The sequence below is a fragment of the Balaenoptera acutorostrata genome, chromosome 16, assembly GCF_949987535.1.
Source record: "Balaenoptera acutorostrata chromosome 16, mBalAcu1.1, whole genome shotgun sequence".
In the NCBI taxonomy this organism is placed as follows: Eukaryota; Metazoa; Chordata; class Mammalia; order Artiodactyla; family Balaenopteridae; genus Balaenoptera; species Balaenoptera acutorostrata.
Window position 1 is genome coordinate 56,812,934 of NC_080079.1, and position 23,011 is coordinate 56,835,944.

Sequence of the window (23,011 nt, forward strand, 5' to 3'; positions counted from 1 at the left end):
CAGCCCCCGGCCCGCCCAGGGAGTCTTGCCCAAGAAGCTCTGAGACCTGGCCAGGCTGCTGCTGAGCCAATTCTCCCAGGAAGCCAAGCCGAGGAGGGCGGCAACTCTGGGCAAAACCACCTGGGCCAGGAGGTGCTCCTAGGAGCTCGGCTGGGCGCAGCTACCCCTCTGGTTCTAAATGGAGTGGGGGGCAGGAGGCACAAGAAGGGGCCGAGGGGTCAGACTGTGTACAAGAGGCAGCTGGGACTCTGGGACCGAAGTTACTCAATTCTTTCTCAAGCGAAGCAGGCAAATCACTTCCAAGGTGCCCAACTAGAGTGCAAATATATATATATGTATATATATGTGTATATATATATTTATTTATTTATATTTATGTATGTATGTATTTATTTATTTATTTATATTTATGTATTTATATATATCTCCAAACCGCAAAACCTACCAGCTCTGTGTAAAGTGTAGCCAATCGTTTATTCATCTGCCTCTTCAGCAAGCATCTTGGAATGTTTGTTAGATGCCAAGCATGGTGCTGGGTATCAGGGAGTCAGAGCCTGCCTGTGGATAGGGCACCTTGAAGATAGCTGAGATCCCGCCAGATGAGGGCTGCAACTGTTCTGGGGAAACGGGGGCAAAGGTGGGGGAGCAACCCCCCTGATCTAGCTGGTGCATGAGGGCAAGCCCAGGCTTGAGCAGGGTTTTGCAGGATGCCTAGGAGTTCACCAAGCAGACAGGGCAGAGAACAGAATATGCAAAGCACACACAAGTGAAAGTTTAGTTGGGGCCAGAGAACGAAGGGCCCTGAGTACCAGGCTGTAGGTGGTAGAGAGTCACGAAGGAGTTTTAACTAGAGCAGAGGAAGTAACAGCCTCAGAGGTCTCTTTTATACAATATTAAGGTAATGCTGGTGGCTAAGTGGAGGGAGAATAGGAGAGGGGAAGCTGGAGGTAGACACCGGAGGGAAAGGCTGCTGCATAGGAGTGGAAAGGAGGGGAGGCTTCGGAAGCATTTGGAAGGTGGAGTCAGAGGTGTCAGCTCCCTGACTATATACTCCCACAGGCCAGGCTCCAGGCAGGGCAGTGGGGACATGGAAACCCAATGTCATAGCTGGCAGTCCTGGGGAGGAGTCAAGGGTGACTCCCAAGGTTCAGTTGGGGCAGTGGGCCCCAGTGAAAGCTTACAGTGGCTTTGTGAGAATTAGAACAAGGCTCCCCTTCCTGAAACACTTTACCACCATCCACCAGAACCTATTTAATAAACATGTAATCTATAAGAACTACACTGCAAGTGCCCCCAAGTTGTGCAGTGCGCAACATGCACGATCACACATGGTGGTCCCAGTAGGCACAATGCACTGAGCAAGCGCTGGGAAGATGGAGTGTCAGAGACCTGGGGTTCAGGCAGGAAGAACAGACATAAAATCTAGTCCATGAAGGTAAGAACATAACAAAGAACAGCCAAAGCAGAGTGTTTACTAACCCTCCCTGCCTTTTCGGCATGAGAAATCTAAATAAAATGAGAGGTGGGCTTATTTACTATATGGAATCCAAAAAGAAAAAGCTGCTCAAACAAGGTAAATAAATGAAATGCAAAAACACAAGTCAGAAAGCACCAGTTTTAAAAGACAAAGATTGGTGAAAACTATAGAAAACCAATTCTGGCCTTGGAGCTTACTAAAAATTTGATTTCTTTTAAAGGATCCTATACACCGAGCAAAACTCCAGCGAGTGAACACAGCTGAGTGAAACCTATGTGCTGAGAAAATCGGAAGTATCTGGATAGCTGAGGGTTTCTATTTCATTATCCATTTATCCGAGCTTTACTGAACACCTTCACCAATCCAGGCTGTCTGGGGATACAGGAATGAGACCTAGCTGGTACCCTCAAGGAAGGGGCAGTCCAGGGAGAATGCAGAGGGCTGGGGGAGTAAAGGGGGGCACTGAGAGACCCCCAGGAGGAGGCAATGACAAAACACAGGCTTGCCGGTAAGGAGGGGATGGGAGACCTTATGCCACGGTCCACATGATGATGTCCAAAGCCCCATGGACAGATCCCTGTTTCACAAACGTGAGAACTTCGTGAGTAGAAGTCAGATAGACCACATTCAATCTTGAGGGGGGGTGGTATAGAAAGGCTTGCCTATCCTGGAGGTACAAATGCTCAACCAGGCTTCCAGAAGTATCCCAGGTAGAAGAGGCCTCAATGCACATATGGGGAAACCGAGGGCAGACAGAGCCAGCACCTTGACTAGGTCAGAAAGCTGCTCCCTGGTAGAGATGGGAAATGGGTCTCCTACACTGGCCAGAGCCCCTTCCAGGGCCCAGTGCTGCCCTGGGGGTAGCTATTCAGCCCAACATCTGACACTTGTGGAGCGGTGACAGGCAGGGAATACACATCTGGATGGCCACATGAGTCCCTGACCCCTGGGAACCACTTAAACACAGAGGGGGAGGTACTTCTCCTACACAGGCCAGATTCTCATTCTTAAAATATTCAGGCTTTCATTTCTTGAAAAAGATGTTCACAGGGGCATCCCTCTGGCTGAGGCCTGCTCTTGCCTCCAGCTGGCAATCCTAACAAGTGTGTTTATTGGGTACAAACTCCCTTCCTCAGCCTCCCCTCCTGGCAGCCCTGGGAGGCGGGCGCTCTCCACCCATTTTACAGGTGAGCAGGCAGATCCAGAGACCCCTCTCAACCCGGGTTCCTCTCTTTCTGGGCCTGCTGGGAAGACTGACCCACTGCTAAGTGCCAGGCGGGAGCTGGGGTGGGCTGGTACAAGCTGAGTCCTCTGCCCACTGAGCTCACTGGCAGGTGCGGACTTGGCTCAGGGTCAGGCCTTGTGGGGCATCTTGGACCCTCGGCCTCAGCAGTCTGAGCCCTGTGTGGCTGGGGCAGAGCCCCGGAACCACCCTGCCCAGGTGCTGCTGGGCCACGGAGGGTGCCGGCAGCCAGGCTGCGGTTTTGTGCTCGGCCAACTCTTGGCTTCTACGCAATGAAGTGGAGAGAGGAGTCATGGCGAGAAGGCACTGTCCACCCACTCACCCTGCCTGCCCACTCACTGCGGGCAGCCTTGGGGCCGCCCTGGACCGCAGTGCCAGCCCTCTGCTCAGCACCAGAATGCTGAGAGGCAGTGGCCAGCGGAGGCAAGGCCCACCCGACAAACACTGGCTCTAGTCACCTTCAAGGTGAGGCAAGGAGACCCAGCGGCCTGCACAGGTTCAGACCAGAGAGAGCTGGCCTGGCTTCTCCCCCGCAACCCACCCTCTTGCTGCCTCTGCAAGTCACACGAATCCCAGTTTAGTTATCGAGGGCCTCCCGGCTGCGGGAACTCTGGGATTCTGGAGTGGCCTGACTCAGGCAGATTATCCTCTTAGAGGAGAGAGATGAAGAGAATGGGGAAATGGAGGCCCAGAGAGGGCAAAGGGTCTGCCTGCGGTTACGAGGCAGGATTGGAGGCACAGGGACAAGGAATGTTAGGGCAGAGATGACCTTAGTGGGCCAAGCAGTCCCAGTGCCCCCATGTCACTGACAGGTAAACTGAGGCCCAGGGATGGGAAAGGACCTGCCGAAGGTGACTTTGAATCAATAAGAATCCCAGGATGATAATCCTGGGTAGATCCCGTGGGGCCAAGATAGAGCTGCCCTCTGTGACCCCAGCCTCAAAAGTTAGGGAAGCTGCAACACTTCCTTGTTTCCATAGTGACTAGCTACTGCTCCAGGAATACACTGAAATGTTTGTGTTCCCTCTTCTTTGCCAGCCCTGGGCCAGGCTGTGAGGACACAGAGCGTAAAGAGGGGGTGTGAAGGGAGGCACAGACCCAGCCCCCATTCCAGTTGATCCCAAGCAATGGAGGGCAGGAGGGAGAGGAACAGGAGAATTTTCAGTGGAGGAAGAAATCCCTACCCTAGTGTCTGAGAATGTCAGGGGAGGGAGGTCAGAGGTGGCAGCTCTTGAGCTGGGCTCTTAGGGGTGCAGCGGAGTTAACCAGATAGGATTGGGGAAGGAACTGACATAGGCAAAGGTCCCAGGGCTTGAGGGTGATGGCACATTAGAAACGGACAGTGCACAGAGTAGAGGGCATGAAAGTGGAGGAGATGAATGGAAGAAAATCACGATGGAAACCAAATGCAGAATGGCAAAATTACAAGTGTGACTAGGGTATGACAAACACCTCCCCATGCCTCTGTTTTTCCAACTGTTAAATGGACACCTTATAGCTATATGGAAAGTGACAAGCGCAAAAGAAAAAGTCCTCCCACAGGACTTGGAGATCTGGGCCAGCTCTCCAGTCCCAGCCCTCAGCCTGTTTTGCAGAGGTAGGTAGGCATTCCCAATGGGCTCCTAGGCATAACCTCGGTCAACCTTCAAATACATCCAGGATCTGACTCTGTCTCACTAAGTCCACTGACCATTCTGGTCAAAGCCACCAGCATCCTCATGTGGGTTACTGTAAAAGCTACCCAGCTGGTCTCCTTGTTTCCACCCTTGTCCCCTAGAGTCTATTCTCAGCTCACTAGGCAGAGGGATCTTCTTAGAAGGTACACCAGATAGTCTCGGTCCTTTAATTAAAATCCTCCAGTGGCTTCCAAATTACTGAGCATGAAGTCAGAAGCCCTTCTCGTGCTCCATAAGGCCCTCTGCGACCTGGTCCCTGACCATCTTGCTAACTTCCTCTCCTATCTTCCTCCCCCTCCCACTCCATCCAGCTACACTGGCTTCCCTGCCTGTCTTAGAGCATGCCACAGGGCCTTTGCACATGCTGTTCCCTCTGCCTGGAGTGCTTTTCTCCCAGATGTTCATGGGGTTCACTCTCTTACCTCCCTGAGATATCTGCTCAAATGTAGCCTCTTCAGAGAAGCCTTCCCTGGTCACTCCATCTAAAGAACCCTTATTCTCCCATCTCCTTATATCGCCTCATCCTGACTTATTTTTCTTCAAAACACTTACCATAACTCAGCATGACATCATACATAAAGTTGTAGACTTGTTGACTATCTCACCTAGGAGAATGCAGCAAGGCCTCTGTCAAGTTCACCACTATATCCCCAGGGCCTGGAATAGTTCCTGGCACATAGGAGGTGCTCAACAAATTGATAAATGAATAAGTAATCCATCTTTCTTGGAGAGCTGGGTAAGGGGAGGCACAGAAAGATCCCAGGCCCTGCTCCCTCAGGGGCAGAACACTGGAGGCTTCCAGACCAGCCAGGAAAATTTGTTCTCAGGCTGGCCTAAGGACCCACAAGCAGGAAAAGTGTGCTGCCCTCCCAGTGCACGGGCTCCCAGACCTGGAAGGGAAGCAGGGCCTGGCCTGAGGGTCAATAGTTCTTTCCATACACACTAGACTTGAGCAGCCCAAGGAATCAGTCTCAGGGAGCAGAGGATGGAAGGAGGCCAGGCTGGCTAGGGCGGGAGGAGTTAGCATCTTGCTGGCTTTGCAGCCAGCTTCCTTCCCTCTCTGGGCCTCAGTCTCCTACTCTGGGAAATGGGGATGAGACAGGGATAAGATAAGCTGGTTACCCAGGTCCCTCCTGCTCCAACAGTCTGGGCATCTTTGGGTCTTCAGAGCCCCAGGAGGGATCAAACCAGGTTGAAACTAGGGCCACAGATTCAACCCACGGTCCCAGGCAAGGGTAACATCCTGCAGCCAATTAGAACAGACACCTGGGCAAGGGGTCTCAGGTGGGTTCCTGGAGACCCTGTTTCCACCCAAGGTGATGGCTGGCAGAGTGCGGGGCAGCCCCGTCTGAGCCAGGAAGTGAAGGGCAGAACACTGTAATAGGGCAGCAGCCCCAGGCGAGGGCCCCAGGCTGGGGGAGCCAGCTGTCTCATGAAGACCCCAGGGAACACCTGCCTGCCCCCAGGCCCAGAGGTTCTGATGAGCACAGCCAGAGACATGAGGCCCAGGAGCTTTGTGAGATGAGGATGGTAAATCCCAGGCAAGCCAGGCGTACCATCACCACAGCCATAAGGGACCTCGCCCCAGGTCTCACTGGAGCAAAGGGTTTCTGTCAAGTGACAAGGCAGAGGATGGGCACTGGCGGATGGTCGGGATGCCTGGGTTTTAGCTCCAGCTCTGCCACAGACTGCCCTGTGACCCTGGGGAGGCCCCTGTCCCCTCTGGGGTCAGACTCAGCAGCTAAATGAGAGGGTTGGCCTGGATAATCTCCAAGGCCCTTCTGTGCTGACACTGTCATCAAGGCACATAGTAATAAAACACTGCCCTCCCCAACGCCATGACACTGTACAGCGTGCAAAGTGCTGGCCCTCCCCTCTGACTCTTGTGACAGCCCTGGAGGATACTGTTGGTGGGCGGCAGTGCCAGAAGTTCTGACTCTAAGTCCAGTGCTCTCTGCAGACACCCAGGTCTCTGGGGCCTCAGGACACTTAGGCAGGATGTCCCCTGACAGTGTGGCAGGGGACAGAGAGGGGCTCGGTGAGGAGGCGGATGGAAGCAGACAGGGAGGGAGGATTACCCACAGCCCCCTGGCTATCCTCCTAGAAAGGGACCCCAGTTCCAGTGGTAGGTGAGCATGCTGGGAGAGACTAGGAAGATAGACAGCCTTCTCGAACCATCGGGTATGTCTGACCCTTGAAGAGCAGATGCCAGGCCACTTTCTTTCCCTCAGACCCTACTGAGCCACATTTAGGACCTCCCCAGCCTAGATCCACGTCTTACGACCTGGGTTAGACCGTTTTCAGGTCAGGCCTGAGGTCTCCAAGCTGCCCAGGCTCTTACCAGAGGCAGAGATAATAAGGAGGCCCAGGGAATCGAAAAAGGCCACCTCTTTCAGGAAGCCCATTCTGCCCACTCCAGCCTTGGACTCAGCCTAGCAAGAAGTCTCTGGGGATACGCCCATGACGTGGAGTATGGAAGGGAGCTCCCGAGAACTGACTTCCCCACGTCTGCATTGTCCTGAGATGAGAACTAGCAGGAGGCATCCTTCCAGGCTCCACACGAGGTGGAACTTCCTAGATGGAGGGAGCTGCTGGGAGGCAGGGAGCGGCCCGTCCCTGGAGGCGTGCAAGCCCATGACAGAGGGTGCTCTCTGGGGATGCTGCAGAAGGCCAGAAGTCATCTGTGTAACAAGGCACCAGACGAGGTGGCCGCCAAGCTCCCTTGCAGTCCTGAGAACCAAAGGTCCCACGAATAGTCGGCATAGTAGTGTCCAGAGCCCCTGGAGGGGGTGGTCTGGAGGACCATCACACTGGCTGGACAACCACGCCTCTAGGGAGCCGGCTAGGAGGGCAGCCATCCACAGGGCAGAAAATGCTGAGAATTCTGGGGCCCACAAGGATTCCACCCTTCAAAGCAGCTCCACTCCTTCTGCCTATAGAAATCAGCCTCACAGACAATTCACACGCAAAAATGAAGGTGTCAACCCGGGCTGGGGTGGGAGGAATCACAAAGCAGTCCTTTTGCAGGAAATAAATCAGTGTTGAGCTCACAGCTTCAAGGAAGCTCCTTTCACAGCCAGGCCCCATTACCAAACACCAGGCAAGAAATCACACCTGAGGTTTCCTCCCTTTTTCCAGGATCAGAATCACAGGGGGTTCCTGGAGCTCGGGGTGTGAGGTGGGGTGGTGGTGAGCAAACTGGGCAGGGAGGCTGAGAGCCAAGGAGCCCCCTGACTCGCCCCCTGCCAGCCACAAAGCCCACTCCTCAGAATCCCACAGGGTCAGGGACAGGAGGAGTGCGAGCCCGGCAGGGAAAGTGACACGTCCACAGTCACAGAGTGGGCCTGCCAGCACGGGAACCCAGCTCAGGCCCAGGGCTCTCCCCAGGGCCCCAGGCCGCCTCGCCCTCTCCGACAGCAGCACGACACCCACAGCTTACAGCTGATTCATACCAGCGAGGCATCCTGAAGACACAGAGCACTCCTCTATAGGTAAATGCCATTGGGCCCCTCGGCCCAGGAAGAGGAAACATTAACCGGGGCAGGATAAACAGGCAGTGCAGCCAGCATGGTTGAAACTGGCCTCCTGACCCAGAGGAGGTAAGCCCTAAACCAGTCCTGCCCAGCCTTCCTAGAAGAGGGAGTGGGCGGGACCTTGCTCCCTTCACCCTAATCCTTAGCTCTTTCTGGGGACTTTGAATCCTGGCGCTGACAGCGGATGAGACAGAATGCTTTCAGCAGTGAGGTCGGCTGGCACAAGAGGCCACCCCCTGGGGCCACCCAGTCCCTGTGCCAGGCTTTGTGCCCGGGGGGCCCTACCGCTGTTAGTGACCTTGGTCAGGTCCCTTCCCTCATCAGCCCAAAGTCAGGTTGGATTAGGAACAGGGGTTTAAACACAAATGCCTCCGTGACTACTGAAGTGACACACAAAAATGAGTGGGAATCAGAGGGTTTGTGGGCAGGAGGAAGGGAAAAACGACCCAACAGTCATGCTCACTCCAGGACCAGAGTAATTTTAGACCCTTGGATGAAGGCTGTGGTTCTTACACTGCTTTCAGGTGTCCAAAGTCACTCAAGGATGGGAACAAAGCTGGGGACCATATCTCTCCAGAAAAATACATAATTGCCAAGGTGTGCACGTAGGCTCAGGGTCCCCGCAGGTCGGGTACAAGGCCCCTCCTGCCTCACAGCTGGCAGGTCTTTGAGGCCTATCTCTAGGGACATGGCAGGGGCCCCACCCCTCTGCCAAGCTGGCCTTGCTTTGGGGCCTGCCCAACCACAAACGGATTTGTGGTCTGGTAACAATAAAAGAAAAGGCGGCCAGCAAAAGTGACAGAGACCTGCAGGCTTGAAGGGGGTAGAAGTCAGGTAGAACCGCCAAGAAGGCAGGCTGGCGGGGATTCTGTCCACAAGGAAGCCGTCCTCGTCCTCCCCATCGTAGGCATCCCTCAGGAAAGGCTGTTCTTCAGCAGGGAAACCATCCACTGGGCTGGCTGAGCTGCAGATGCCAGAGCTGGAAGTGACCACCCAGCCGCACGTTTCCCAGGATGTTCCACTGGTGTCTCTAATAGTTATTTTGCATTAAAAAGGGAGACCGGAGGAGTGTCCTACAGCTTGGGAAACCCTGGGTGAGGCAAAGGGGCTGGCGATTTCCCAGGACAGGGTGTGCTCTGCCATCTGTCCTTCCTTTTGTGGACCGGTGTTCCCGAGGACCCACTTTGGGAAACCTGGATGTGGTCTCAGCTCATGATTTTCGGGTGAGGAAACTGAGGCTCAGGGCATCCGTGACTGGCCTAAGGTCCCAGAGTCAGTTACCATCCATTGTGATTCTGCACAGTAGTTGACGGTTGACAAGGCTCAGCCCCTCCATCCTCTCCTTTTCTCCACCGGGGAAAAGCCTGCGAGGGACGGATGGTCATCACTCGCCTCAATTTACAGGTGAGGAATATGAGGTTCCAAGGCAGGCACCCAGATGTAAGTCTCCACCTGCGGAACATCTCTCCCAGGGGAACAGGCTTCCCTGATAGGGTGAATGAAAACTTGGGTTGTCACAGGGGGCCTCTCCGAGATGTCCCAGCAGCCCTTCCTGCTACAGAGGGGAGAATGGCAGGTGTCAGGAAGCCTGGATCCCAAGCCTGCCTTTGTTGGTCCTGAGGTACCAGGTGACCTTGGGCAATCCCCCTGACCTGAGTCTGCTTGTCGGTCAGATGGAGGTAACGCAGTGCTAACAGCTGACCAGGGGTCGTGGGAAGCAACGGCCATGACAATGACTGAGGCTACCGTGTCTTGGGCACTTACTATGTGCCAGACCCTGCATGTGCTCCATCTCCTCAACCTAACGGAAAGGTAATATGTTCTTTTTATACTATTAGTGAGCCTGTTTTGCAGATGTGGAGCTGCCCAAAGTCAGAGATGTCACAGAGGGTGGAGATGAGAGTTGATCCCAGGCAGTATATGAGCCTAAAACAAACGAGTTGCCCAAGAAATGCTGGCTATTAGGATATTTATGGAGGACTTTGGTTAGTTGTTCTAAAGATGTAAACAGCAGAAGCACCAAAATAATGACATCAATAAGAAAATTCCACCCCTCCGCACCCGGAACACTCAGGCCCCCTCAATGAGACACTCTGGTGCAAGGGATCCATCTTGCTGTGTGATGTGCGGCCAGTCCCTTTACCTCTCTGGGCTCTGGGTTTCCCCGCTGCAAAACAGGAAGGTGGGACAGAGACCTAGAAGGGCCCTCCCCACCTGCAAATGCCAAAGGGTTTCAGGGCCCTTCCCCAGAGGTCTGTGTGCCCCATTTGTCCCTCAGCCAGAGTGCTACCTGGGCTAAGCCGAGTGCCAGGTTTCCTAGCTTTGGCCAAGGTCTACCAGGGAGTAGGATTGGAGTTTGGACAAAAGGCCGGGCATGGGGTGAGGCCCAGGCACCTGGCTCTCCTCCCTCATCCTGAGGTGACACGGGTGACTCCCACGGCGGACCGGGCTCCCTCCCTGCTTCTCCATCCACAGAGGAAGTGTTAGCAGGAACAAGGCAGCAGGCCATTCTACAAAGGACAAAAATCAGCCCTCAGAGGGCCGGGTGGGGCTGGCAGACAGGCAGAGGAAGCCACCCATCTCCTTGGACTAAACAGGCCTGGGCAGATGAGAAATCTTGTACCCTCCCTAAAGGGTTTCTGTTTTACTTCCCTCAAATCTCCAATGCAACCAGCCTATTATTACCTTTCAAGAAATATGCTGCTGGGTTGGGGCTCCATGGCCCATCCTCCCCCAACTGCATAGGATCTGGGGGTTCGACTGAAAATGTCCTCCCCAGGTTCATCTGGCCCTTCCCAAGTCAAAGGTGGAACAGCATTCATTTCTGAGCTCCAAAGGGTGGCTATTGGGGCTGCACCAGGCCAACAATAGGTGCTCAATAAATGTTTAATGAACTAATGGGCTAGAGAGACAGGGTTCCAGGCCTGGCTCTGCCATTAATTCGCTGTTGCCCTTGGATACAGCCAATTGTTTCTTTCCATAGTTGGGTTTCCCGGACTGGAAAAAAAAAAAGTCAGACCAGGTAACCCTTACGGCCCCTCAATTCTACACCACATGCTTAGGTGTGCAACACACAGGCAGGGAGCTTGCAGAGTAGAAGGAGGTTTCAAACATCTCTTCCCACTGCTCCAGAGCGAAGAGGAGGACAGGACGTGACTGCTGGGTGGGAAGCTCCCAGGCAGGGGTTCTGAAGGCATCACAGCCATCCGCCCCCCTCCCCTGCAAGTGCCAAACTCTGTGGGTGAATGACTAGAGATGCTGGGGAATGAGAATGGGGACAGGGTAGAAGAAAGGATAGAAAGTGGGTGCAGTGTCCATTTAAGACAGACACCAAAATAATTTTAGAAGAGCCACTGAAAGTACAAAGAGACTATATTTTAAACGACACGCCCCCCCCTCCCCCCAACATTCAGATTAGCTCTGTTATTTTCCGGCTAATCTATAATCTGCATTGAGGTGGACCCTCCAAACAATCAAGAATCTGGGACAGACTGGTGGGAGAGGAGGGAGAAAGCCCCCATGTCTGGGAGCCCTGGGAGAGGCAGGCCTGAGTCCTCAGCAGAAACCCTGGCCAGCAGAGGCAACAGCATTGTGTCTGTGTACAGGTAATGCCAACTGGGGAGCCAGCTTTGAGATAAATGAATCCCTCCAGCCCCTATCTCTGGCAGCAGACTTCTCTGGAGGGTTTACTAGCCCCTGGACAATTCTAGACCTGCCCTGAAGTCTCCAGGTACAAAGATTACCAAGCCAGAACAGAAGTCCCTGCCACCCTGCCACTACCAGCCATCCAGGCCCTAGACCAGTCCCTATCCGTCTGCAGGCCTCAGTTACCCCACTGGCACAGTGAAGGGTTTGAGCTGGATGATCCCTAAGGGCCACGCCTGCTGTGACAGTCTGCAATGCTAAGACTCTATGGAAAAGCACAACACCTACATCAATCAGGCCTCCACCCCAGAGACCTGGGAAGGGAGTCCCCAGTCCCCAGCCGGCTGGCTAAGGCTGGGGGCTGGGGCCGAGTAGAGTCCCCACACCGTCTGTCCTCAACAGCCTGCCACGGCTGAAACCTTCGAGTGGTTACAATTACAGCCGGGCTAACAGGATTAGGGGAGCATTGATATCTAAGAAATCTAATTAGCTCAGACACCCCGGCCTCCCCCAACACGATCCTGCAGTAACCCCGGCAGCTGGGCCTGACAGGCGGGGCCCGGGGCCCGCCCGGGCCACAGTCGTTACCTGTGCAGGTGTGCCAGGCTGGGCCAGGGTTCCTGGGGAGATGCCAGTTCAGCCTGCCCGGCTGCTCCCTGCTCTGGACACCACCACCTGCAGCCTTGTCCTGGGGTGGCACTCAGATGAGCTCCAGAAAACCCGGGGCAGGGGCCTGGCCTGCAGGCGGGCAGTGTCAAGGGGCAGAAGGAATTCAAGGGCCGCCATAGGGCGGCTACCCCGCACGGCCTGGGGACTGACTCAGCCAGAGGAGGGGCAGGCTGAGCCAACGTCTGTACCTATAGAAACCATCACAGCCCAGGAAAGAGCCTTGGTCTGCCCGGGGATCTGGGGCCTGGCAACATCTCTGCTTCCTGCTCCAGGGCCAGGGATGAAGCCCCATGCACAGACACGTGTGCCCTGGGCAGTCATGGCAGGATTTGGGGCTCAGAGCAAGCTCTGGCTGTAAGACACTGTGCCGTAAGAAAAGGGTGCAGTTGCTCGGGGCATGGGCCGCGTGCTGCCCAATGGGGGGAGCAAGGGAGGCCCCACCATGACCCTTCCTGGGCACAGCTCCTCCACCTTAACCTCAGTCCCCGATTCCCCATTCTCGGGGTCCACATGGATTTCTGTATCCTTGTCCCTGCCTTGCTGGTGGACTGGGAAGGCAGCAGCACAGCTGGCATCTGTAAGGCCTGGGGTTGAGTCCTGGCTGAGGCACAGGTCATTTCACCTCCCTGAACCTCAGTTTTCTTCTCTGCTAAATGGGGCTAATTCCAAATAGAAGCTAGCTTCTGCTGCTGTTCTTGGGGTTAAGCAAAGTTGGAGAGCGCTTCTAAATCCACCAAGTGCCGTACAAAGGCGAGGGGCTGTGGTTATTACTGTCATCGTGCGCCCCGTGGCAGGCAGCCAGCAGGTGGTGGTTAATTATTTATTTGGACTGATCTTCCTGCCCTTGCTGGACTGGGAGCTCCTAAGGAACAGGAACTGTCTTACACATTTCAGGGTCTCTCACAGGCCACGGTCCTCACACTGCGGGCTCTCAGGAAGTATCTGTGGGATCAATGCTGGGCCCCTGACCCAACCCCACCCCCTGCTATCTATCTCCTTCCTTCTCCTCCTACCCGATCCAAGGAAAGTGCCAGGAGGCAAAGCTGGCACACAAAGACAGATGACGGTGAGCCCCTCAGGCAGACCCTCTCCTACTCCCCACAGGTCACTCCCAATAAGGGCTGGAAGCAGCCATTTGAAGGGTGTCCTCCCACCCCACAGGAGTGTGGCTTGCCTGGGCACTGGTATTGAATCTGGGATCATTCAGGAAAGTACGAGTCTGTGGTCTGGAGAACCCCCAGCTCCTCAAGCCCAGAGAGGGTCAGGAGGGGTTGATTTCCAGAAGGCATGCAGCCGAGCACGCCAATAGTCAGAACTGTCCACCAAAGGCAAAAACTCCCCGAAGGTAGTGAACTCCCTGTCATGGGGAGCATGCAAGCCAAGGCTGGACAATAAGCTGCCAGAGAGGTAGCCTTGGATGGGAGAGCAGTTTCTGGAAAATGCTTCTAGCACCTCCAATCCAACCCCTTTGTGCCTCATCCATCCTGTACCCAGAGCCTGCCAGGCCTTCAGGGGACACACACCCAGGGATCTCACGCCCATATCTGCCTCATCCTCACAGCAAGGATTGGGGGGCGGGGGGGGGGTGTTCTGCCCTTGGGCCCATTTTACAGATGTGGAGACTGAGGCCCAGCTGAGTGAAGCTATGGGCTCAAAGCAGCCAGTCAGCTACAGCCTCCTGACCCCTCTCCCCTACCTCCTCAGGTAATAGGAAACGCCCTCATAATCGTGATGGGTTTCTGGACTCTTTCCTCACAGCCTGTGCTTGGGACTGGTTTTCTCAGCCTCCCTTCATCTTCCCTGAGGGCAGGGTCCAACCTCCGGATCACCCCTGGAGCTTCCAGCCTACGCAGGCTCTGCCTCCCCCTTTCCTCAGGGTAGAGCTCTAGGGACAAAGAGCCCCCCTCCTTAGAGGGCGTGGACAGAAGCCACTGTGTCCTGCTGAGAGGTCAGAGCAGTCACCAGGCAAGGCTGCAGCAGGGTTCAGGGTAATTACAGCAGCCCGGCCTTTGTTGTCCACACAAAACCTAAGGAACCTCATAAAGATGAGGTGGTGATAGGAGCCAGGCTAGGGCCCTGGGGAGCAAAGTTATGAATGAAAACGTATGGGACTCAGGACCTGGCAGGCCCGGCTTCCTGGTTCTGTGACAGAGTGCCCAGAGAAGCTTCCGGAAATTGACTTGTTGGTGCCTGAATTTCTTACAGCAACATCTCTCCATGAGACTAGGGTCATGACTGCCTGTTGGATGCTGGCCGAGGCTAGAGAACTCAGTATCTGTGGCTTCACACACGCGGACTCTTATGACAAAACTCTCAGGACACAGCAGGTTTCCAAGTGTCTTCCTTCCTTATTTACCCCGATCTCTGTCAATCAGGGAAAAAGTGAAGTCTGCAGCTCTTAGCTGGGTCCTTCCCTCTGCAATTTTCCATTGATGGTGTACACCTGTCCTAGGCTGGGGCACATCTCTGGGGACCAGGGATGGAGACAATGTTGTGTTACTGTCACTGGGCATGTGTGTGTGTGTGTGTGTGTGAGAGAGAGAGAGAGAGAGAGAGAGAGAAAGAAACCCTAAGTCTCTGGACCTTTCTTTGCTCCTGGCTGAGAAAGGAGTGAGGCTCCTCCTTCTCTCTCCTTCCTTAGGAGAAAAAAGGGACATTTGTCCCCATAAAGAAGCCAGCAATCTTTTTTGCATAGACAGGACTAGTTATCAAAGTTTCCCATAAGTCCAACAATTACTTATTCCCAACTCTTCTCTGTGAGCCATACCCTGAATGCCTCAAAACCCCAATCCAAAAACCATTTAAAACTCTTGAAAACTCCCTACTGCTCAATCCCCACCACCCCCTAGTCACCACAGTCACTGCCACCAACTCAGAAGTCTACAGTTTTGAGATTTACATGTGAAAACAGCATTTCATATCCTTGTGACTTGGGACAAGGAGATGCTTCTGTCCTTTTGGGGAAAACAAAACCCAACCGAAAACATAAAACTCAGAAGAAAACACCATCGCCCTCCAAATGCATTCCCTTGGCCCCAAAGTCACACGTGCTCTGTGGCAGATACGGCTTTCAATGTGTCTTTTGTTTGATGCTGGTGCTTCAATATCTTCAACCTGAAGAGAGAAAGGTCAGCACATGGCTTGGGGCATTCACAAACTGCGCCATGAGGGGCAGGCAGCGGGCAAGTGAGGGGCCAGGAATTCCCTGGACCCCCTCAAAAAGCAGCCAGGACAGAGAAAGTTACGGGTTTGCTCCCTCATCTGAACTTCCCTGAGAGCAACTTTTAAACTCCCAGGACCACACTACAAATGCCAGCAAAGGCCAGTCAGACTTCATCACCAGCCAGGCTGCCCATTCTCCAGCTACAGCGCCTGCCTCTTTATCTCTACCTTCAAGAAACAATAATAAGCAAACCCAGGCACCTCTGGGAACAGCCTCTGGCCTCCTGCCCTGCCCTGTGTAAGGAGCCTGTCTTCACACCCACGAGGGAGGAGGAGACAGCACTGGCTAACCCTCTGGTCTACCAGGCCCTGTTCCCGGGGTTGCAGCAAGGAGACAAACTGTTGCTCAAGAAAATCCTCCAGAAAACCCTTGGCACCAGAAGGCAACTCCGGGCAGCTCCTGCCCAGCGCCAAGCCAGGGGCTTCCAGAGGTGGCTTCCCTCTGCCCTTTTAAATCTGTGGGGCTGGGCCCTACTCTCCCATGCCCTGGGCTGTCCACCCAGGGGGCTCCGAATGGCCATGGCAGAGCAGGGAGGAAGAAAAGGCTGGCCGAGCAGTGCCCTCACCCTGCCAGCTCAGCCGCCAGCTTCTTGGAGGACCTCTGAGAGAACATTTGTTTGGGCTGCCAAGTTAAATCTTCCTCCCTCATGTCAGGGCATTGGAAAGGCAGTCAGGGGGGAGGAGAAGGCGGAGAGCGGGGGAAGGAGCAGCGGGAAGGAGGGAGGCAGGCGGGCAGGCTCTCAGAGCCCCAGTTACTCCGGCACTGCCTGCGCAGGAAGCTTGCGGCTCCCAGGCAGGCGCTGCCGGGACTCCGGACACCCAAGCAGGGGCCGGGCCGCCAGGCCTCCAGGGTCAGGCGCCAGGTGCCAGGAGCCCTGGGCTCCCGCCCAGGGAGAGGCCCTCGCTCCGTGGCCCGCCGGAGGAGCGAGGTGGGAAGGGACGGCAAGGGAGAAAAAAGTTTGCGGCAGGTAGAGGGGTCGGGCTGAGCGGCCCTGCTGTCGGGCTGTCCCCCGGGGAGGGGTGGGGGGCCCGGGCCGACTGCCCTGGCTTGCACCCGCCCGCCCGCCCTCCCGCTCGGGTTGTTTACATTCCTGGAGTGTCTTTTAAACCCGGAGCTGAGGCCGGCTCCCGGCCTTCTCCGGCGGCTCCGGGGCAGTCTCCCGTGAAAATCTGCTGGCGCACAATGGCCGGGAAGGCGGCCGCCCCTCGCCCGCGCCCCTGCTGCTCCGGGGCGGGGAGCCTGCCCTCCGCACCGCGCCCTCTCCTCGCCCGGCTGGCTTCCTGGACAGATGTCCCCGGCGAGGGGGCGACGCGCGCCCGCTGCCCGCGCCCCAGACGCCGAGGCCGCGCTCCCCACTGTTTTCTCCCCAGCCCAGACACCAGGAATGTGAAACAAGCTTCCAGAGCCCGCCCCCCACCCCAGCTCCAGCCCCGGCCCGGCCCCCCAACCTCCGCCCCGGCCGGCCTCCCACTCCCCCGGGGCCGCCGCCGCCGCCGGAGACGGAGAGGAAGAAAAGAACACGGGGAAATTACTTTCGTATTTGCAACGCGCGCGCTCACACGCACATCTTTCCCCTGGGCTCCCCTCCTGGCCGGGGCAGCCCCATCGAGGCTTTGGCCTTAAGGTTCCTCGGGCTTCTAAAGATCTACTGGAAGACCCTACACACACCCCTTGGCGTTCCCCGCTAGTATGGTACGCCGCGTCTCCCTGGGCAATTCCCACACAAACAACTTAACCGCGCCCCCCCTCCCATTTACAAAAGTGTGTGTTTTCCCTGGAAATTCAGATGCACAACTTAACACCACCACCCCTTGCCGCCACGAAATCCGGCGCCTTCCCTGGCGGTTCCCCTACACACAGGCGCACAACTTCGCGTCTTTCCAAAGGAGACGAGGGAAACCGAGGTGATCCTACGCCGGTCCTTCCTTCCCTCCCTCTCTCCCTCCCTTCCTTCTTTCTTCCCTCCCTCCCTCCCGAATCCCGGTGCTGCCCGGCCCCCGGTGTACTGAACCAGGGCTGCAGGCGCGCCGGCAGGAGGCGGGCACCAGGTCCGCGCGCGTACAACTGCACTCACGCCCCGCGCACCCGAAGAGCCCCGGCCCCCGCGCGCAGACCAAGACGGCTCCGCGCAGCCCGGCGTTCGCCGGTCGCCTGGGCCTCGGCCCCTGGTAGCCAAGAAGAGCGCAGCGGGGCCCAGCCGCCGGCCACTCGTCCGGCTCGCCAGGTACCGGCGGAAATTAAAGGGAAAAACCCTAACGCCCAGCGCCCCACTATCGCACCCCAAGAGTCCACGGGGAGCGGGAGGGAGGCCTGGGGCCAGCGGACGCCCGGGTCTGGCCCCAAACTTACCCGGAGCTGCGAGCGCCGCTGCCGCCGCTGGAGGACGCGCCGCTGCCTCCGCCGCCGCCGCCGCTGCCGGGCAGGGCCGGCTCCGGCCGGGAGGAGCTGCGAGGGCGCCGAGATGGGCTCCGCGCCGGCTTCTGCTCCGCGCCGACCGGGGCTGGGGTCACCGCGCTGCGCCGGCGCTGCTCGCTCGCTCCGCCGCCCGGTCGCTGCTCTCCGCCTGCCGCCCGGCCGCTCGCTCTCCCGGGCGCCAGCCGCCGCTCGCTTTTTTAATGTCCACAGACAGTGAAAAGGAACTCGGCGTTAGGGGGTGAGTAAGTGAATCAACTCGCCCGGAGCCGAGCAAGTTGAAGTGTCAGATTACATTGGCTATTCTATTTCCAAAGGGCCCCGCGCCGCCGGCCGGCCGCAAAAGCCGGTGCGGAACTAGGGGAGGAGCGGAGCGCCGCGCCACCGCCACCGCCGCCGTCGCCGCCGCCGCCGCCAGCCCTCAGCTCCGCTCGCCTAGCGCTCTCTGCGCTCTCGCCTCTCCCTCTGTCTCTTTCGCCTCTGTTTCTCTCCCTCGTCTTTCCTTTCCCTTTCCCTCTTTTGCTCCCTTTCTTCCCAGCTCCTCGGTCTGGGCGCTCTCCAAGCTTTTTCCCCTCTGTGGCTCTGATGGGGCTTCACGCGTCACCCACTCCCACTCACCTTCTCTCTCCTACCTCCACTACTCCCTGGCCGCTCCCCCCACCAACCGCGACCCCACACCCACCCGCTCCAGCAAGTTTGGAGCAGGAGAGAAATGCTGAGGATCACATTGGAGAGGGGGCTAAAATCACCTGTGTCACCGGAGTGTCCCCCGCTTTGCTCTCAAGCCCCCGACTGGAGTGCGTTTCGGGCCGCGAAAGCTGTCAGGTACCCGAACTGGGGCTGAACGAGTTGCTAATGAGATTGCCAAAGACTTCCGTTGGAGGAGGCTTTGGGATTGCTCCTAAAGCCCGGGGGCTGGCGGGTGAGGCGAGCAGAGGAACCCCCCCTCGCCCCCGCCAAGGGCAATGTTGGGGTAGGCTAGAGCGCTGGGTAGAAGCGGTGCGCACGGTCTGTCCCCGGTACCCTGCGCGGTCCAAAAGCGCTTGGATTCCCAGAGGCCCGGCGGGAAGCGTCCCGGCCCAATGTGTGCGGGCGGGGTGGGGGCCGCGGGATCCCGGCCCAGGGCTGTGCACTGTCCCAGGAGCCGCGGAGAGCGATGGCACTCACAAGGCTTAGTTGGGTGAGCCCGGTCGCGGGGTTCCCCTGGCAGACCCACGCCTGAGAGCATCTAAGTGCGCGCCCACTTTGGCTCACGTCCGCTGCCCCTCACACGGAAACTCCTACACAAACGGCACACACGTTCGCGCCCACACTCAGTATTACAAACACGCTTTCACACGCACACGCACCCACACACGTACACTTTCGCTCACAAAAATGCCCGTGTACACGGCAAGCGCGCACACACACACACCACTGTGCAAACCCACATACATTCAAAAAACAAAACATCTCCCTGTGCACTAAATCCTCACGTTCAAGTACATATACAAATACATCCCCTCACGTTCTCTTCCACACCCCTTCCCCAAGCCCCCCTACTCATGATTTGCGGTACCCTCAGTTCCAAATCATAATCAGCGCCCGCGCAGCCCGGGTTGGACACACGCGCGCGCGCACGCGCGCACTCCCCTCCCCGCACAAGCTGGGGAGGATTCGGCCCGGCGCCCGCTTCGGATTCCAGGTGTGGTGGCGGCTCCGCGCTCCGCGTTTTGCAGTTCGCCGCGGTGTCGGAGGCGAGGCGAGGAAGGGAGCTGGAATAACAAAGGCAAGTTGGGGAGAGCGCAAGGGGGCGCAGCCCCGGTCGGGCCGCGGGGGGAGCCTTGGTCGGCCGGGGCTTTGGAGGCTGCAGGGTCTTGGGCGCCTGAAGCCGGAGATGGGGAGGGAGGGTGGGGGTCGAGGGGCGGGGCCGCAGCGTGACGTCAGAGAACAATGACACCGCCGGGGGAGGGGGGTGGGCACCCGGAGACAGCCGAGGCGGGGGTCTCCCCCGGGGCCTGAGACTAGCGGAAGACGTCCTGGCCCGGCCAGAGCCGCTGTCTGATTGACGAGGCCCGCTTGGGAGCGCGGACGTGCCACGCAGACTCGAGGATCACCCCCGGCCTCCTGGGCAGTGATCAGCGCGGACCCTGGGCCAACGCGGGAGCAGGCCGGAGTACCATCCCCCCCAACCCCCATTTTAGAACATCCTTCAGAGGGCTTCTCTGACCTCGGCTTGAACTCCTTCAGGGCCGGCGAGATCACTCCTTCCACCACCGGAGGGAGAAGAGGCAAAATGAATTTGCCAGCCCTGAATTCATTCTCAAGGCTACAATATTCTGACAGCCAGCAAACTCAGCCTGAATTCCTGAGGGCTCAGAGGACTGCAGCTCAGGTCCAAAGGGGCTGGGGGACGGAGGGAGGATGCCGGGAGCCTGCTTGATTTTCCCATGGGAAATTCTGCCTCCCTATGCCATTAGGCACTTCTTTCTGGGCCTCAGTCCTTCGACCTGTCACATGGACTGTTACCGCGCTGCTACTTTGCTACTGCTCTCACACAGGTGTCAGCTGAGCGTCCCCTGGGGAGGGTGGATGGTATGAAAGACTTCCAGACCTCTAGGGACACCAGGGAGGCGCGGTCCCAGCACATTCCTGTGGGAGGGAGCCCCAACCCCTCATCATCAAAGTGGCCCAGGTTCATTAAGTTGGGGCATGAGGGTAGCCTGAGAAACCCTTGAAGGCCTGATCCAAGGCTGGAGGGTGGCAATTCCACTTGCTGAAAGGTAACTGGGGCCACAGCTGCCCTCCCTCCACCCCCACCCCACCCCACCTCCAAGAATCCATAGCATTGCAGCAGCCAGAAAGCCATCCCCACCCCAGGTCCAAAACCTTAGGACAGAGTTTCTGGGTGTTTAAGGACCTGGAGGGCAAGAATTCAGCCCCAGCCGAGAACTAGGCCAGTTCCTGTTGCCTTGATGACCACCTACGTCAGAATGTTCAGTCCTCTCAACATTTTTGTCCAAATCTCTCAGCGAGTGACAAGGTATAGCTACCTCTAGGAAGTGGGGGGATGCAGGTGACCTTGGGGGTGACCACTCATGTTCAAAAGCTCCTGTCCAGAAGACACCTACCTGCCACCTCCCTTGCCAGTTCCTTTTGCATCTGGAAACTGCGAAGTGGCTGAAGAGGGCAGAAGAGCCAAGCCCAGCACACAAAGCAGGCCCAACTCTCTGAAGCATGGAGCCGGGGGGTAATCTCCCCTCTTGCCAGTTGGGCAAGCATGGCACTTGATGGCAGCAAGTCCAAGAAATCTCACCTGGGCCCTGAGTCTGCCCGGCCTCCTGGGGACCCTGGGCTCCAGTTCTTGGGACTCAGGCCCTTGCTGTCTCTATTCCACTTTCGAGAAATAACAAGGCAGGTTTGATCCCTGTGGGGTCTTGGAAGATGCTATGACTTAGTTAGTGCCTACTGTGTGCTGGGTACTGTGCTGAGGGCCTCTGAAGCATTAGTTTATTGAATTCTCACATTGCTTTGAGTTAGGTGCTGTTACCATTCCCCCTTCAGAGAAAACTGCACCGTGAGGGATTTGTCCAGGGTCAACAGGAGTCAAACTCAGGTCCTCATTAACAAAGTTTCCTGCTGGTCCCTCAGCCCCAGCTCTGTATCCTCATCCTTAGACTCTCTGTGTGACCCTAGGCAAGTAGCTAGCCCTCTCTGGGCCTCTGTAAACCAAGGGCAAGATCTCATCATGGTGATCAGGCATCTTTGGGGACTGTGTGTTCTGAGCCCCCACCCTCTTGGCCTTGGCCTCTGTGGGCCTGGAGGTCTGGGGTGAATCAGAGAGGATAGTGCTTTCACTTCCCAGTCACTGGGAGCTGGAAGATGGATTCCGCTCAGCCCATGCAGGCCCATAAATCACCTGGCTCCAGAGGCGGCTTCAGCGGCCATCAGGAGGGCGCAGGCTGCACGGGGCCTACCTGTGGGCGCCAGTATGGGGCCCAGCCCACACCCACCTTCAGAACAGACTTAAGTGCTATTAATTCCCTCACCCTCCACCCTCCGGGGATCTATCAGCAGGAGAAGAAGGCCATTGCTTAGGCCTGGGAGGAAGGCAGTGGTGGGAGGCTTTAGGTCCTGTGCAGGGTGTCATGACTGTGGTCCCCTCGGGCAGGGGCTCCTCAGTGGGCTGGGGGTGGTCAGGGGACTGACACATGTGGGGGGTGAATTCCTGCATCTACGGGGTTGCCTTCTCTGTCTCCACTCTCTACAACCCCCCTCCCCAAAAGGGAGCCAGAGGGCTAAAGGGGCAGGAGGAAAGTTACATTCATTGAGTGCTTACGGTTCCCCAAGCACTTGGGAAATAGTCTCTCATTACATCCTCTCCACAAGCCAGAAGGTGTAATTTGCCTCTGAGGAAAGAAGCTCAGAGAGATTTAAGTGACCTGCTTAAGACCTCACAACTACTCAGTGGGCGGGGCTGGGAGTGAGCTGCAGGTCTGGGCTGGGCCTCTGGGTTGAGAATGGGGACTTGCCTTCATCTCATCCCCAGGCTATGGTGCAGACAGGGTGACCAGCTGGGTACTTTGAGGTGGAATAAAGACTCTTACTCACCAGGCAGTCATCGGGCCCTCCCATGGCAGTGGAATAACAGGGAGGACCTTTAGTCTTCACACCTTGGTTGGATCCAGGAGACATTTGGTTCCTGCCCAGCTCTGAGGCCTGTGCCTCTAAGGGTGGGTGGTGAGGTCCAGCAGAGAGCAGATGTGCACAGCAGGCTCCCCTGGTCTGCCTCCTCTCCTCTCCGTATACCCATCAGATGGCCCCCTCCATTCTCTGAGGCCACACCCACCCAGCATCCAGGCCCCGATTCTCCCAGGCCCTTCCCCCAGGCCTGTTATCTTCTCAGTTTCCATCAGGGAGCTCTGCCCCATGGTTCCAGACCCAGCTCCAGCACCACTCACTTCTTCCCATCGGAGGCCCCAGAGAGTAAACCGAGAGCCTGCATCCACATCACAGTCTCTGTGCCTCTGTTTCCCCATCTGCCAAGCAAGAGAGCGTGGGACACACAGGTGTTGTCCAACGGCAGTTGTGCCTCTGATCATCCTGCGATTCTGTAGGTCTGAGCTTTCCAGCCTTGGGCTGAGCTACAGTGCA

General features: G+C 56.9%; 1 protein-coding gene across 5 annotated transcripts in view; it reads right to left on the reverse strand.

Annotated features, from left to right (window-relative positions):
• The window catches only part of ZMIZ1 (zinc finger MIZ-type containing 1), a 233,972-nt gene extending 215,836 nt beyond the window's left edge, over positions 1-18,136 (reverse strand). For all 5 annotated transcript variants that reach the window (XM_057531059.1, XM_057531061.1, XM_057531062.1 and 2 more), the window contains exon 1: positions 17,816-18,136. The gene's annotated coding sequence lies outside the window, so the exon portion shown is untranslated. The remainder of the gene's footprint in view (positions 1-17,815) is intronic.
• Between the last annotated feature and the right edge of the window lie 4,875 nt (positions 18,137-23,011).